This window comes from Aulonocara stuartgranti (assembly GCF_965226115.1).
Source record: "Aulonocara stuartgranti genome assembly, chromosome: 4".
In the NCBI taxonomy this organism is placed as follows: Eukaryota; Metazoa; Chordata; class Actinopteri; order Cichliformes; family Cichlidae; genus Aulonocara; species Aulonocara stuartgranti.
Window position 1 is genome coordinate 24,790,652 of NC_138942.1, and position 13,760 is coordinate 24,804,411.

Here is a 13,760-nt window from a genome sequence, read left to right on the forward strand (position 1 = left end):
GAGAAACACACAGATATGCTTTTTCCTGGGCCTGGTTTTAGTAAGAGAGCTGGATTAACGGCTTCTGTGGGCGAGAAGAAGCAAAAACCACATTTTGCATTACAGTATGATTTATTGTTGGCGTCAGAGATGCAAAATAACGAATACTTCAATACTGTACTTAAGTAGAATTTTCTGGTATCTTTACTTTACTGCTGTACTTTTTTGTGCCTACTGTATACTTCTTTATACTTCTACTTCTCACATTTTAGCACGCGTATCTGTACTTTGTAATCCATACATTTGTAAATCAGCACGCGTGCTTTGGACGCAAGATTACTTCAAAATTTTGTACATAAATTATATTTTAGACCCTGTACTTCTTACTTCGACTTGACTAAAAAGTCGAGCCAGTGCTTTCTAAACAGAGGTATCTAAACTGTAGTAAGGAACGTGTGTACTTGTGACACCTTTGGTTAGCGTCAACACTGCAAATTTCGTCACAAACAGATTTATATATTTATCAATACTTCTATTCGTCATTCTTTTCTGTACAGCTTTTTTATTGCCCAGATTTTAGTTAGCCTCTGTTCAATTGACTGTTATATGTCAATAGAAACATATCTCACAGATTAAAGTGTCTTTTAAAATATTTGGGGTTTTTTTTCAAGAATTTTCTTCCCAAATCTATTACATGCCAAGTGTAAATTGTTATTTCTGCTAAAACCTTAACTTAAATGTGTATATGGTGTTTATCTGTTTCTCTCTGTGTTTTAGATGCACACATCAATCTGGAATTCAGGCTTAAAGCCAGAATTGCAGGAATGCAACACGTGTTGCAGAGGACTCTTTCACTGCCCTCTGTGCCCCACTTTCAGCCCTACTGTCAGGGCAAAGATTGAGGAGCATCTAAGTGTGCATATAAAAAATGCTTTGCCTTTAAAAGGTATGTTTGTATTAAATATACTTTATAGTTATAAATATGCACTTTTTTAAGCACTTCTGCAGTATCTTTGTTGACTTAAAAGTTGCTGTTGATATTGTACAGTTCAGTGCATTCATCTGCAACAAAAATAGTGTTTTTATAAAATATATTTTTATTTACTTTTCACCACTTTTCTTGACATAACTTTTGTGATCCATACCATTTTGCTTTCATTATTGAGGTTGGCTTGGATGTTTTTGTTAACATGTACAATCTGATTGTTAGACAAATTGATTGCATTCTATACAACTACATTTAAATTACATCTGTTTGTTTGTTTGTTTTTTTCTCTTACAGATAAAATGATATGCCGGTGCAGGCAGCCTTGTAGGACAACAGGACACTTTCACTGCCCTGTCTGTAAGATTACAATCATACGGCGTGGGGATATGGCAAGGCATTTATTGTCTTGTCAGCATTCTTCAATGCCAAGTCAGCCACCATTATCAGGACTGCTCCCCGCTGAACTCTTCGAGGAGACCCGTCTCCCCCCCCCAAGGTTTTGTCTTCGGTATCTGAACCATTTTCTGAGTCTTTGTTAGAACATTCATAAGCTCTACCCTCTGTGTTCAATAAAACTGCAGCTGATGGAAAGTCCATGAAAATGACATGCCCTCACTGTGGCCTTACTCTTCGTAGCTCTGGCAAGCTATTTGCACACTGGAGAGAGGAAGCCAAAGCTGTGCTTGAAGGACAACACGTGCCCATTTTCAGACTGAAAAAGCGCAAGTTCCAGGAAGTCAGTCAGGTCAGTATTCACTTTAAACAGTAGTGTAATTACATGGTTAGTGACATTTGAATAACTGTTAAAAAACTGTTCTGCAACAGAGAAATAACTATGTTTTCATCCCCATTTGCCTGACACAGGAGCCAGCAGTTGTTGAAGATCTGCGTCCTGCTGTGCAGTGGGCTGTCCAAAATAAGGCACATGTAACAATGCCCAAATATCTGTCCTTAAATCAAGGGGACCAGCAGAGGGTCTTAAGAGACATGTCAGAGGAAGAAGACACTGGAGCAAGGGACTTGTTCCTCTTTGTTTTTCAGTTTGCAAAGGACATGGAGCTCTTTTTGAAAGCATGTGCTGATGATCAGGGGCTAAGGGTCAGTGCTATGTTTGACATGTAATGGACAAATGAAGGCACTGGCTGTGTTTGTTTAATATGTTGTTGTTGTTGTTGTTGTTGTTGTTGTTTTTGCATAGTACAAAATTCCAATTAAACTTATTTCAAAATGTTGTTCACTTGATTCTGTGTCCATACTTATAATAAATGATTACAGTGAAACAGCATTAAATGTAAATGTAACAGCATTTTTTTAAACTTGTAATTTCAAAATAAAAAGCTTATTGTTGATATTAACAGTAAAGAATTGTAATCAATAATATTTTTATACATTTTAAACATTAACACTCTGGGCTCTATCCTGGCTATCTGTGGACACTTCACTTATTCTTTTTTTTGACTACTGCACTGCAGTGGACCAAAACAATGACACGGGTTTGATCTTAAGGATCTAATAGTTATGTGTGTTGTGCATGACATTGCCACACAAATATGTATTTGCAAGATAGAGTAGAATAAATTATGACGCATGAAATATTACATAGGCTGCAGTGAATTTCTGTTGATACAGCCAATTGAGCTTTGAGTTTCCCAGTCAAACTTAGCTTTGAAGCACCTGCTAAAAACACTTTTACTCTTTTACATTTCATAACAAGACACCATAGCCAAAATATTAACAAAATATATATTATTAAAAAATTCAAAGCTGCACATACAGCAACAAACACCGTTAGTAAATGTGTCCTGGAGTTTATGCAGGTGCAGAAAGTGCTGCTGCTGTAAGTCAGCCTAACAGCTTACAGATCACTTATTTTTCTGGAAAGATGGTAGGAAGGGCATCACTGCTCATTTCTACAGTCTCCCAGATCTTGGAATACAATCCCTTTGTACCATGAAACCACTTCGCAGTACTAGGAGTCCACTAAAACCTATAAAGAGAGTGATCCTGGAAGAAATGGGGCACACACTAGTGACCTCAACAATTGCAAGACGGCCTTTTCCCCGATGCTCAGATGGGGAAAAAAAGGAAGTTTCATGAAAACATTAGGACTTTATCACCGTTTTACCAGAAAAGTTAATGGTAATATATAACCTAACTGGCTATAAAGAGTAAAACATTTAGATACAATTTTGATTTTGATGAAAAGGACTGGTGCTATTTTAAAGAGTCAAGTCGGTAAAAGTAGATAAATGTTTTAAGAAATATACATTTTATAGCATTTTGTGAACATACACAAAAAGTGGCCATTTTTGGCAACAAACAAGCTGAGAGAGAGTTGTATATTTTTGGCTCTCCTTGAACAAAAATAATAGTGCATAATAATCAATGTTGATGTTAATCAATTAGATGTCCCAGACACTACTATTAATAATACAGCGGTGCCTCGTTTATCGCTGGTGTTACGTTCAAAAAATAACCCGCGGTAGGTGAAATCCATAGCCAACTTTATTTTTTACAATTATTACAGATGTTAAGACTGTAAAACCCCTCACTACATGCTTTATACACTTTTCTCAGACAGGAATGAACATTTTCACACTTTTCTCTTTGTTTAAACACTCTTAGAGTTCAAACCTTTGTAGAAACACAAGTCCAGTATTATGGAATGAAACCTAAAGGTGCATTTGAGGGTGCAAAACGTTTCGTCGGCATTGTTGTGTTTGTTTGGGAGAAAACTTCCAAACGTACAGTACAGCACTTCAGAGTTACACTGCTAGCGATCGAAGATTTATGTAAATTCGACAAGCTAAACGCATTCTGTACTGTACAGCGGGAGTCCCCAACCTTTTTTGCACCACAGACCACTTTAATGTCAGACAATATTTTCAGGGAACTACCTTTAAGGTGTCGCGGATAAATACAACAAAAGAATAAAAAAAAGAAACTGTGGTATTTTGTAAATATAATAATAAACGTGACTTGAGCTGTGCGCCAACAACAATGACAGTGACATCCTCCTCTCTGCTTCTTAACGCTCTCTGGTCGCTATGGTAACGCGTAAATAGTTCTTTCAAAATAAGACACACAACTACAACCATACATTTCACACCGGAGGATCAACCCTCGCGGAACGGTACCAAAGGACTCACGGACCGGGACCGGTCCGTGGGCCTATTAGGGACCGCTCCTGTACAGGAGACACTGGACTAGATTGATTGACAATGGTCTACAGCAATCAGAACGCACAACACGATGTACTGTAAAAATAATAATAAATCAGCGAAACAGCAAGTGTCACTTTTGGCCACGAACAATTTAGGGGATGGTGAATTTTTTTTGAACAAACCCAGAGTGTTAAAAAAAAAACCCCACTTAAAACCATTTTATAGTAACAAAAACGCAATTTAGTTTTCGCTGTCAAAGTCGATTTAACCGAAGTTACGTGTTTACGGCTAGTGTGGAGGTCACGTGTTTCCGGTTACTGTGGAGGTCACGTGTTTCCGGTTACTGTGGAGCTCCACAGTGGACAGTGGCTGCAGCCAGGTGCTCTTGGTTTTAGTTTTCAGATTTATTTGTCATATGCAAGTTAGCACAGGGTCAACATTGCAATTAAATGTGTTTGAATCAGAATCAGAATCAGAATACTTTATTGATCCCTGGGGGAAATTATTTTTTGTTACAGTGCTCCATTTTAAACCAACATTAAGACAAGACAGACAATACGCTAACTAAGAATAGTACAATATATACATATACATACATACATACATACATACATACATACATACATACATAAGTCACTTATAAATAAATATTTGGAAAAGAAACATGTGTAGTTGTAGCAGCAAACAGTGTGTTAAGTGGATGCGTTGTACAGGGAGATGGCCACAGGCAGGAATGATTTCCTGTGTCGTTCAGTGGTGCTTTTCGGTAATCTCAGTCTCTCACTGAACGAGCTCCTGTGACTGACCAACATGTTTGACGAGCAGCAGTCACTCAGCAGCATGCACAGTAGGAGAAAATATATTAAAATAAAATAAAACAATAAAGAAAATAGAAAAATAGTAAGGAGCAAAATATTAGAGAGACATGGTAAAAGAGAAAAGATGACTGAATATATATGTATCTATAAATATAAATATATGTACATTAGTGATTAAATAAGAAAATCTTGAAAAGAAATATGACGGGAGGGCAGATGGGATATTGCACAGGAATGAGCAGCAGAAAATTAAAGTATTGCACTTGTGACAAAGCTTGTGATCTTTCCTTCCTTCCATCCTTCTTTCCTTTGTGACAAAGCTTGTGATCCTTCCTTCCATCCTTCTTTCCTTTGTGACAATGCATGTAATCCTTCCTTCCATCCTTCTTTCCTTTGTGACAATGCTTGTGATCCTTCCTTCCATCCTTCTTTCCTTTGTAACAATGCATGTGATCCTTCCTTCCATCCTTCTTTCCTTTGTGACAATGCATGTGATCCTTCCTTCCATCCTTCTTTCCTTTGTGACAATGCATGTGATCCTTCCTTCCATCCTTCTTTCCTTTGTGACAATGCATGTCATCCTGCCTTCCATCCTTCTTTCCTTTGTGACAATGCTTGTGATCCTTCCTTCCATCCTTCTTTCCTTTGTGACAATGCATGTGATCCTTCCTTCCATCCTTCTTTCCTTTGTGACAATGCATGTGATTCTTCCTTCCATCCTTCTTTCCTTTGTGACATTGCATGTCATCCTGCCTTCCATCGTTCTTTCCTTTGTGACAATGCATGTGATCCTTCCTTCCATCCTTCTTTCCTTTGTGACAATGCTTGTGATCCTTCCTTCCATCCTTCTTTCCTTTGTGACAATGCTTGTGATCCTTCCTTCCATCCTTCTTTCCTTTGTGACAATGCATGTGATTCTTCCTTCCATCCTTCTTTCCTTTGTGACATTGCATGTCATCCTGCCTTCCATCGTTCTTTCCTTTGTGACAATGCATGTGATCCTTCCTTCCATCCTTCTTTCCTTTGTGACAATGCATGTTATTCTTCCTTCCATCCTTCTTTCCTTTGTGACATTGCATGTCATCCTGCCTTCCATCGTTCTTTCCTTTGTGACAATGCATGTGATCCTTCCTTCCATCCTTCTTTCCTTTGTGACAATGCTTGTGATCCTTCCTTCCATCCTTCTTTCCTTTGTGACAATGCATGTGATCCTTCCATCCATCCTTCTTTCCTTTGTGACAAAGCTTGTCATCTTTCCTCCCATCCTTCTTTCCTTTGTGACAAAGCTTGTGATCCTTCCTTCCATCCTTCTTTCCTTTGTGACAAAGCTTGTGATCTTTCCTTCCATCCTTCTTTCCTTAGTTTAGTTTCAGTTTTCAGATTTATTTGTCATATGCAAGTTAGCACAGGGTCAACATTGCAATTAAATGTGTTTGACGAGCAGCAGTCACTCAGCAGCATGCACAGTAGGAGAAAATATATTAAAATAAAATAAAACAATAAAGAAAATAGAAAAATAGTAAGGAGCAAAATATTAGAGAGACATGGTAAAAGAGAAAAGATGACTGAATATATATGTATCTATAAATATAAATATATGTACATTAGTGATTAAATAAGAAAATCTTGAAAAGAAATATGACGGGAGGGCAGATGGGATATTGCACAGGAATGAGCAGCAGAAAATTAAAGTATTGCACTTGTGACAAAGCTTGTGATCTTTCCTTCCTTCCATCCTTCTTTCCTTTGTGACAATGCATGTGATCCTTCCTTCCATCCTTCTTTCCTTTGTGACAAAGATTGCGATCCATCCTTCCATCCTTCTTTCCTTTGTGACAATGCATGTGATCCTTCCTTCCATCCTTCTTTCATTTGAGACAATGCTTGTGATCTTTCCTTCCATCCTTCTTTCCTTTGTGACAATGCTTGTGATCCTTCCTTCCATCCTTCTTTCCTTTGTGACAATGCATGTGATCCTTCCTTCCATCCTTCTTTCATTTGAGACAATGCTTGTGATCTTTCCTTCCATCCTTCTTTCCTTTGTGACAATGCTTGTGATCCTTCCTTCCATCCTTCTTTCCTTTGTGACAATGCATGTGATCCTGCCTTCCATCGTTCTTTCCTTTGTGACAATGCATGTGATCCTTCCTTCCATCCTTCTTTCCTTTGTGACAATGCTTGTGATCCTTCCTTCCATCCTTCTTTCCTTTGTGACAATGCTTGTGATCCTTCCTTCCATCCTTCTTTCCTTTGTGACAATGCATGTCATCCTGCCTTCCATCCTTCTTTCCTTTGTGACATTGCATGTCATCCTGCCTTCCATCGTTCTTTCTTTTGTGACAATGCATGTGATCCTTCCTTCCATCCTTCTTTCCTTTGTGACAATGCATGTGATTCTTCCTTCCATCCTTCTTTCCTTTGTGACATTGCATGTCATCCTGCCTTCCATCGTTCTTTCTTTTGTGACAATGCATGTGATCCTTCCTTCCATCCTTCTTTCCTTTGTGACAATGCATGTGATTCTTCCTTCCATCCTTCTTTCCTTTGTGACATTGCATGTCATCCTGCCTTCCATCGTTCTTTCCTTTGTGACAATGCATGTGATCTTTCCTTCCATCCTTCTTTCCTTTGTGACAATGCTTGTGATCCTTCCTTCCATCCTTCTTTCCTTTGTGACAATGCTTGTGATCCTTCCTTCCTTCCATCCTTCTTTCCTTTGTGACAATGCATGTGATCCTTCCATCCATCCTTCTTTCCTTTGTGACAAAGCTTGTGATCCTTCCTTCCATCCTTCTTTCCTTTGTGACAAAGCTTGTGATCTTTCCTTCCATCCTTCTTTCCTTAGTTTAGTTTCAGTTTTCAGATTTATTTGTCATATGCAAGTTAGCACAGGGTCAACATTGCAATTAAATGTGTTTGACGAGCAGCAGTCACTCAGCAGCATGCACATTAGGAGAAAATATATTAAAATAAAATAAAACAATAAAGAAAATAGAAAAATAGTAAGGAGCAAAATACATGGCAGGGTCTTTCCTGAGAAGTTCGACATGTGAACGCCATGTGTCATAATCTGTCTCACCGCTGGGTCTGGGGATCCTGCCAGAGAATGACCGGAGTCTCATTGGAGAATATGAATGTGCAATCAAGTCATCTTTCTTCACGATGTGTTCCACAATGACTTTCTGAATTTCAGGTGGGTTGAAACTGTTTGCCGCACTAAATGGGCTCTTTTTGAAATCAACAGGTAGGTGTGGCTCCGCACCACCTTGAATCAATCCTACCTGGGGTGGATCTTCAGAAAACTGCTGGCGTGCAATCTCAGAAGTTTCAAGAGAGGGGTGAAGCTGGTTCTCCCTGTCTGGATCATCAACTTGCATGGAGGAGAGCATACATTCATCATCGGTCTCTGAACTCCCAATGATTTCACTGATCTCTGTCATCATCGACTTCAGTACCTCTTCAAAACTCTTGCCACTCAGTTTTGCCACCTGCTTTATTTCATCTAAGTAGGACTTAGTAGCACTGCCACCCACCTTGGCAGTGTAAACGCTGGAGAGAGCTCTTACATGGTATTTTACACCGGGCTTCCCTTCAACTTCATATGTGTATGGCAAAAGATCAGTTAAGGCATCAATGGCGTTACCACTTCGGTACTCGACGATCAGGTTTTTGAAAAATTCTGAGTTTGGATCTACAACTGGGATGGCTCTAAAGGTACCATACTGCTTCAAAAAGTCAAGAACCCCTTCATCATCCGATGAATTGAGTGTACCACTAACAATTACTGCATTGGGGACTTTGATACCTGAGTTCAATACAAAATCCATCTTGTGGCAATAGCAAAAGATGTTTCAATGACAATACACACTTTAAGGAGGTTTCACTGCTGATATTCATGCACCAAAGAGCTCCTGGCTGGCTCGCCACTTTTGTAGCACTTACGTGGAGTTACATAAAGTACCGATGGATAATTACCAAAGTAATAAGCAATTTGGGCTAGTGTCAGAAGACTGAGAACGACTCTTAGAGCTCTGGTACACGAATGGCAGAGAAACCAGACAAACACAGTTATGTGGCTTTAAAAGTACTTTAGTGATGTTAAGCCTTGCAAAAGAAATTTGTAAACAACACAGTATTACAACAGGTTTTAACAGAATGTCAAGTATAAAAATTTCCCCCAAAGTAGCAAAAAAAAAATAGAATTAAATAAAATTGTGCACAAGTAAAAGAATTAGTCTTTTTTAAGTCCAAATGGTACCGGTGGGGCCCATAGAATTCGTCTGACAAGGAGTGTGTGTGTGATTGTCTGTCCTACCGTACTACTTGTACAGTAGAGGATTGTAGTCCATCAATGTGCAAATGAGTGTGCGTGTACATGTATATCGTCTCCTAGGATCTTGGGTTGGCTCGCCATCCAGTGAACACTGGAACACTCTGGGTTCTGGAATCGCTGACCTGGTCTTTGGATTCGTCCCATATAAAAACCTGACCTATAAACAATGGCCAAATATATGTCACGTGCCCTTTAAGGATAACTCTCACAAATTAAACTAAAGTAGTGTCACAGTGCAGTAACTACTATTCAGATCAGCTATCATCAATTCAATCATCATCAGTTCAGTCATGTTGTACAACATTAAAATATCAAGTTTCAAAGGTCAAAGTATCAATATCCAAAATTTCACAGTATCAAGGTTCAATTATTTGTAACCTGCAGTAACATTAAAGATTATCTACAAGGTTTTAAACATTCAGGAATTATAGTCACCATATAATTCACTTTCATTGTAAACATTAATTACATCGATCAAAATAAACTCACTGTACATATATATCTAATCACAAATAAATAAGTATATTACCCCTTTTAAGAAATGGAATAATATGCAAATGCTTATCAGAAATTGAACAAAGTGCAAATAATCAATTTCAATAACACGTAAACACAAGGACTCAGTCCACAAATAGGAGTATTAAAATAGACGTGCTTAATCCCGCTTGTACCATAGGCCTACCAGTACAAGTGGAAATACACTAAAAATTACCTCCAAGTGTTCAATACTGAGTATTGTAAAACAACTGATTGACATCAAAATTTAAACAGGAAGCAGGATAAAGTCTGATTACAATTATCTCTCATAAAGTTATTTTTAGCTGCTTTAACCATTTACAGCTTTTCACATGTTAATGACTTAGTTAACGATCTAACTAGCATAACAACAGCGTTTCAGAGACATCGAACAACTGTACCCACACTCCGCACATCACGTGTCTGATTAGCCACATTTAGCTTACCGCCGTCGAGTGGATGCTCAGCATTTACATGGAGCCACAGCTCAGTAAACCCTCCGGTTTCGCTCTGCCCTTGACAACAACAAGTGCAAATACATAATTTGTGAAAAATGTCAGTTTAGATGGTATTTTTTTTTAACTCGTTAGAGGTTAATTTCTCCAGCTTACCGATAACAAAAGTTTTAGTCCGTCTGCTCTGTTCGGCTGTAGAAGCAAGAGACTGAAAACTTGGGAGCTGGTACTAAGGAGGGACAAGAGCTGCCTAGAGCTTCACCGATTGGCTGACATGTGAGGAGTGGAGTAAAACAATAGGCTCTCATCAGAGCTCATCAACCCTCTGAGAAACTTAACCCTTGTTTGACCAGAGCATATCATATATAATCTGCATCCCTTCTATGTTTAAATAATTATTTTGATCTCATTTCACTTTCATTAACCGGGACAGTAAGAACAGAACAATGAACATTAAATGTTTTAATTTTTCTTCTCTTTCTGTTTGAGATGATTTTAGGAACTGGGTTACACATGGTAAAAGAGAAAAGATGACTGAATATATATGTATCTATAAATATAAATATATGTACATTAGTGATTAAATAAGAAAATCTTGAAAAGAAATATGACGGGAGGGCAGATGGGATATTGCACAGGAATGAGCAGCAGAAAATTAAAGTATTGCACTTGTGACAAAGCTTGTGATCTTTCCTTCCTTCCATCCTTCTTTCCTTTGTGACAAAGCTTGTGATCCTTCCTTCCATCCTTCTTTCCTTTGTGACAATGCATGTCATCCTTCCTTCCATCCTTCTTTCCTTTGTGACAATACATGTCATCCTTCCTTCCATCCTTCTTTCCTTTGTGACAATGCATGTGATCCTTCCTTCCATCCTTCTTTCCTTTGTGACAATGCATGTGATTCTTCCTTCCATCCTTCTTTCCTTTGTGACAATGCTTGTGATCCTTCCTTCCATCCTTCTTTCCTTTGTGACAAAGCTTGTGATCCTTCCTTCCATCCTTCTTTCCTTTGTGACAAAGCTTGTGATCCTTCCTTCCATCCTTCTTTCCTTTGTGACAAAGCTTGTGATCCATCCTTCCATCCTTCTTTCCTTTGTGACAATGCATGTGATCCTTCCTTCCATCCTTCTTTCCTTTGTGACAAAGCTTGTGATCTTTCCTTCCATCCTTCTTTCCTTTGTGACAAAGCTTGTGATCCATCCTTCCATCCTTCTTTCCTTTGTGACAATGCATGTCATCCTGCCTTCCATCCTTCTTTCCTTTGTGACAATGCATGTGATCCTTCCTTCCATCCTTCTTTCCTTTGTGACAATGCTTGTGATCCTTCCTTCCATCCTTCTTTCCTTTGTGACAATGCATGTGATCCTTCCTTCCATCCTTCTTTCCTTTGTGACAATGCATGTGATTCTTCCTTCCATCCTTCTTTCCTTTGTGACATTGCATGTCATCCTGCCTTCCATCATTCTTTCCTTTGTGACAATGCATGTGATCCTTCCTTCCATCCTTCTTTCCTTTGTGACAATGCTTGTGATCCTTCCATCCATCCTTCTTTCCTTTGTGACAATGCATGTGATTCTTCCTTCCATCCTTCTTTCCTTTGTGACATTGCATGTCATCCTGCCTTCCATCGTTCTTTCCTTTGTGACAATGCATGTGATCCTTCCTTCCATCCTTCTTTCCTTTGTGACAATGCATGTGATTCTTCCTTCCATCCTTCTTTCCTTTGTGACATTGCATGTCATCCTGCCTTCCATCGTTCTTTCCTTTGTGACAATGCATGTGATCCTTCCTTCCATCCTTCTTTCCTTTGTGACAATGCTTGTGATCCTTCCTTCCTTCCATCCTTCTTTCCTTTGTGACAATGCATGTGATCCTTCCATCCATCCTTCTTTCCTTTGTGACAAAGCTTGTGATCTTTCCTCCCATCCTTCTTTCCTTTGTGACAAAGCTTGTGATCCTTCCTTCCATCCTTCTTTACTTTGTGACAAAGCTTGTGATCCATCCTTCCATCCTTCTTTCCTTTGTGACAATGCATGTGATCCTTCCTTCCATCCTTCTTTCCTTTGTGACAAAGCTTGTGATCTTTCCTTCCATCCTTCTTTACTTAGTTTAGTTTCAGTTTTCAGATTTATTTGTCATATGCAAGTTAGCACAGGGTCAACATTGTAATTAAATGTGTTTGACGAGCAGCAGTCACTCAGCAGCATGCACAGTAGGAGAAAATATATTAAAATAAAATAAAACAATAAAGAAAATAGAAAAATAGTAAGGAGCAAAATATTAGAGAGACATGGTAAAAGAGAAAAGATGACTGAATATATATGTATCTATAAATATAAATATATGTACATTAGTGATTAAATAAGAAAATCTTGAAAAGAAATATGACGGGAGGGCAGATGGGATTTTGCACAGGAATGAGCAGCAGAAAATCAAAGTATTGCACTTGTGACAAAGCTTGTGATCTTTCCTTCCTTCCATCCTTCTTTCCTTTGTGACAATGCTTGTGATCCTTCCTTCCATCCTTCTTTCCTTTGTGACAATGCTTGTGATCCTTCCTTCCATCCTTCTTTCCTTTGTGACAAAGCTTGTGATCCTTCCTTCCATCCTTCTTTCCTTTGTGACAATGCTTGTGATCCTTCCTTCCATCCTTCTTTCCTTTGTGACAATGCTTGTGATCCTTCCTTCCATCCTTCTTTCCTTTGTGACAATGCATGTGATCCTTCCTTCCATCCTTCTTTCCTTTGTGACAATGCATGTGATCCTTCCTTCCATCCTTTTTTCCTTTGTGACAATGCATGTGATTCTTCCTTTCATCCTTCTTTCCTTTGTGACAATGCTTGTGATCCTTCCTTCCATCCTTCTTTCCTTTGTGACAAAGCTTGTGATCCTTCCTTCCATCCTTCTTTCCTTTGTGACAAAGCTTGTGATCCTTCCTTCCATCCTTCTTTCCTTTGTGACAAAGCTTGTGATCCATCCTTCCATCATTCTTTCCTTTGTGACAATGCATGTGATCCTTCCTTCCATCCTTCTTTCCTTTGTGACAAAGCTTGTGATCCTTCCTTCCATCCTTCTTTCCTTTGTGACAATGCTTGTGATCCTTCCTTCCTTCCATCCTTCTTTCCTTTGTGACAAAGCTTGTGATCTTTCCTCCCATCCTTCTTTCCTTTGTGACAATGCATGTGATCCTTCCTTCCATCCTTCTTTCCTTTGTGACAATGCTTGTGATCCTTCCTTCCATCCTTCTTTCCTTTGTGACAATGCATGTGATTCTTCCTTCCATCCTTCTTTCCTTTGTGACATTGCATGTCATCCTGCCTTCCATCATTCTTTCCTTTGTGACAATGCATGTGATCCTTCCTTCCATCCTTCTTTCCTTTGTGACAATGCATGTGATTCTTCCTTCCATCCTTCTTTCCTTTGTGACATTGCATGTCATCCTGCCTTCCATCGTTCTTTCCTTTGTGACAATGCATGTGATCCTTCCTTCCATCCTTCTTTCCTTTG

The 13,760-nt window shown here is 38.8% G+C and overlaps 1 long non-coding RNA gene across 1 annotated transcript; it reads right to left on the bottom strand.

Annotated features, from left to right (window-relative positions):
- Positions 1–7,976: 7,976 nt before the first annotated feature.
- Positions 7,977–10,760, bottom strand: LOC309704612. Its single transcript, XR_014276311.1, has 3 exons — positions 10,410–10,760; positions 10,245–10,313; positions 7,977–9,439 (listed from the first exon to the last, which is right to left on the bottom strand). It is a non-coding gene; the product is annotated as an uncharacterized lncRNA (long non-coding RNA).
- Positions 10,761–13,760: the final 3,000 nt, after the last annotated feature.